We start from the raw sequence: 4,097 nt of genomic DNA, 5'->3' as shown, positions 1-4,097 counted from the left end.
TTTTTTTTTTTTTTTCAAAACAACTTTTATTTCAGTCTTAAAATACTTCTGTTTGGTACTAGTTCAAATAGCATTTTCTTCCAGATAACAAATCAGTAGTAAAATTTGAGGTTATAATCTAGTAAGATTTTTGATGGATATAGTCAGCTGAATTTTGACTTTTTTAAACATGGTTTTACTGTGTGGCCTGGCTGGGAGTCCTTCCCCTCCACTCTTAACACTGCTGGGAATAATGCCACCATGACAGGTGACACTTTTTTAAGATAGGTGGTTATTTTTATGACCATGAACGTGCAGGTGGCAGGTGGACTTTCAGCCTACAGGTTGGAGAGGGGAGTAGTGTAAACAAACTCAGGTTTAGGGGCTGCCGCAAGAGCAGAATTTAGACCAACGGGAAGCCCTGTCGGTGTTGTGGAATGAGTGCCTGTTAGAACAGTTCTTTTTTACCTGTAGCACCGGAAGCAACACTGAATACGTTGCCACCTGTGAATGGGTAGGAAGAAATCCAAGGTAGGCTCTTCATTGTGTTTAGAGGGAAGTCAAAAACAGGCAGTGCACCCTTCCTGCCAGAGGGAACTTAAAGCCACTGGTTGCTTCTGAGGGTGGAGTATTGTCGTTTTCTCTCCAGGGGAAGCTGCTGAGTTAGATGGGAAGTTTATTATTGTTTTTTTTTTTAGTATTGGGATGTCAAGCTAACGACAGCCATGTTCTTATTTCAACCTCATTTTCCCTTTGTCTTAGAAAACAAAATACATGATTCTAAATATCAAATCCATTAATTATACTTTGGTTTAAAGCCTAATTCACAGTGGTGCTGATTGTAATAACCACTATTGGGGAGGGGGGGTCCCATATGCCTATCTGTTGCCATGCCAACAAGTAACTGAACTGGTGACATCTGTTTGAGCATGCTCTATATGGCTGTAGAGCACCACAGTTGTGCAGACACTTTGTATATCGGGTGAGGGAGGGTTTTCTAGATTTGGGGGGGGGAGGGTAAATTGGGGTTTTTTTTTTTCCTTCCTTTTTTGATGGGTTGGGGAGTAAAGTACTCGGTCATGCCCTAAAAATAACATGTATAAAACCCTGAAGTGTGGTGTGGGTGTGGGTATGTGTGAGTGTGTTTGTAAATGTCTGGCAATTAAACCTTTGTCTTCTGGAAGTTAGTGAATTTTTTCCTTTTTCCTCTGGAAGTATTTGTTACAAGATTTGTAAATAAGAGCTCTACATAGTTGGTTTACCATAGACATGTTGCGGCAAACCTTACATGCTTAATTCCTGCAAGGCATGACTTGCCAGTTACGCAGCAGCCACGGTCTCAGTAATTGTTTGCCTTGATTCATCTTTTAGACTTCATTTGCCAGTTCTGAAACCTCCCAGTCTTCCTTGATTTTAGTCCTTGATCTTTCATGTTCTGAGCAGGAGGGGTCAGAGAGCTAGCCTAACTATCCTAGGCTATGGGCAGAGAGCCAGGCATCCTTTTTTTTTTTTTTTTTTTTCATATTGCAGTGTGGCTAGACACATGATCAGACATCAGAGGGTTGGGCATTCTTGCAATACCTTAGCAGTGCTGAAATGTGCAGCATGGTACTAAGGAAGTTAAAGTTTGAATGTAACCACTTTATTTAAAGCTTTTTTTCCTTTAATTTAAGTGAAACTGAGTTGAAGTGAACATGAATTTGTTAACCATGTTTGTGAATTATAGGTGCAACATGCATTGGTAGAATCGTGTGATGGTCTAATGTGATACTTCATTTTTACATATCCCAGTCTGTATGTGTCTACATAAAAAGAAACTCTTGCTTTGCTCTGATTGGAGGATTTCCAGGACTGCTGTCTTCTGAACTTTGTTTTAAATATGTGTATCCTTTGCTTGTATTTTGTATTAAAAAAAAAGAAAAAGTACCCCTTATTGTTGAGCATGTTGGCATTGTTCCCTTTATTTTTTTCTCTTTTTGGGGACATATGAAGCAAGTTATTTTCTGTATCTTTTTCTTTTCTTTTGTAAACGTTTTGGTTTGTTTTGTTTTAAAATGGCTTTATAAAAGGGCTTTTGTAACCCAGATGTGTGCTCCGTGTGCTTCTTGGGATAGTCAAAGCAAATCCACTGACCCTTGTGCAGCAGTTACCTTGGCCCATCACTACTCTGACTTGAAGGGTGGACAGCTGGTTCCCAAATTGTTAAGCGACCACCTGTTGAAAAGGGAACTCATATCTTGCCTCAGAAGTCAATATTTTGGAGCATTGAACAAAAAGACAATAGATTGACTAATTTTGATTGATTAAGAGGGGGTTCGGTATGTGAGGAACTCTGGTTTACAGTTTTTCTCATTTCCAAAGTGAGAAGGGCAGTCCAAGTTCAACAATCAGATGTATCATGAAAATTAGTGCTTTTTATGCTCACAGAACACATTTCTGTACAGTGCCAAATGTCCCCCAGAACTACACTGAGCCATCTTGTAACAGACACAGTACTAGACAAGCTACTGACTTCATAATCACTTTCTTAAGCAAAAGTGTCCTCCCCAAGGGTAAAGAACCATGGACCTGTCTGTGATGTGCTGGGATGGGGAACACGGTGCATGATCTCGCTTTAGAACTGGTCAGAGACTGGCTATTTGGGCACCCCCACCAACTTTTTCTCTTACTTGATTGTTGAAATAGACAAATGTTGGCTATTGTAGCTTCCGTGAATATACATTAGATATAGATATAGATATATATAATTTATTTAGACAAGGTCTCTACATAGCTCTGGCTCTGCAGCAAATCACTATGTATAGGCCAGGCTAGCCTTGAACTCACAAAGATCCACCTGCCTCTATTTCCTGAGTGCTCAGTTTAAAGGTATGTTGTTTTTTGTTTTTGACTTCTCTGTTTAGCCCAGGCTGCCGGAACTCACTCTGTAGGCTAGGCTGGCCTTAAACTCAGAGATCTGCCTGCCTCTGCCTTCCCAGTACTGGGATTAAAAGTAAGAGTCACTGCAGCCTGGTAAACTTTTTTTTTCTTCCAAGACAGGGTTTCTTTGTGTAGTTTTGGTGCCTGTCCTAGATCTCATTCTGTAGACCAGGCCAGCCTTGAACTCATAGAGATCCACCTAGCTCTGCCTATCAAGTGCTGGGATTAAAGGCCTGTGCCACCACTGCCTTACTAAAACTTTATATATGGATGTATGTATTATTTTTGGTTTGGTTTGGTTTTTGGTTTTTCAAGACAGAGTTTCTCTGTGTAACAGAGTCCTGGCTGTCCTGGAACTCGCTTTGTAGACAAGGCTGGCTTTGAACTCACAGAGATCCTCCTGCCTCTGCCTCCCGAGTGCTGGGATTAAAGGTGTGTGTGCACCACCACTGCCTGGTAAAACTTTATATTCTTAATGGAGTTGTATACACCAGGTTAAAGTTGGTCAATAGAAATTATTTTATGTGTATGAGTGTTTTGCCTGCATGTATATCTGTGCACCACATTCACGTGTGCCTGCTGAGGTCAGAAGAGGGCAAGTTCTTGGATATCCAGAGCTACATAATAGACCCTGTCACAAAGATGGCTATTGAAAACAATCAGCTTGACTTTACACAGTTGCTCTCTGCCAATAGAGGGCAGTGTTTGTCAACACTGAGCTAGTGGTATGTCTGCTTTCTGGCTTATTTTCAGATGCTGTGTCTATCGATTAGCCCTCTATCAGCACAGCCTGCCACCTCTGCATTACAGTCTGTGATAAGTGTGTCCATTGGAATATGGAGCAATAATCTTCAGGGTTTTAAACAGGATCTCTTAGAATTCTGAAGCTTTGCAGACAGCATCCTAAAATGAATGTGTGCATTGAGGTTTCAAAACTCAGTTGTGAACTCTTGGCCCTGATTTGAAACAAGTGTTGACTTTTGCAGATGTCCTCCACGCTGAAGGTTTCAGCACTGACAAGTATTCATACAACAAATACGGAGTGGCGTTCTTGAGAAAATGCAGTAGCTAGCCACTCCTTGATCTTGATGGCATGTTTCTCTTTCCCTCCATTCTCTCAGCCCAGTGGACAGCTACCCATTTTAACATGCTTTGGCTGGGCCACTGCCAGGAGAAATCTGTACTCTGGGGTGTGCTCC

This window comes from Onychomys torridus, chromosome 11 (assembly GCF_903995425.1).
Source record: "Onychomys torridus chromosome 11, mOncTor1.1, whole genome shotgun sequence".
Taxonomy (NCBI): domain Eukaryota; kingdom Metazoa; phylum Chordata; class Mammalia; order Rodentia; family Cricetidae; genus Onychomys; species Onychomys torridus.
This window is presented reverse-complemented; position numbering follows the sequence as displayed.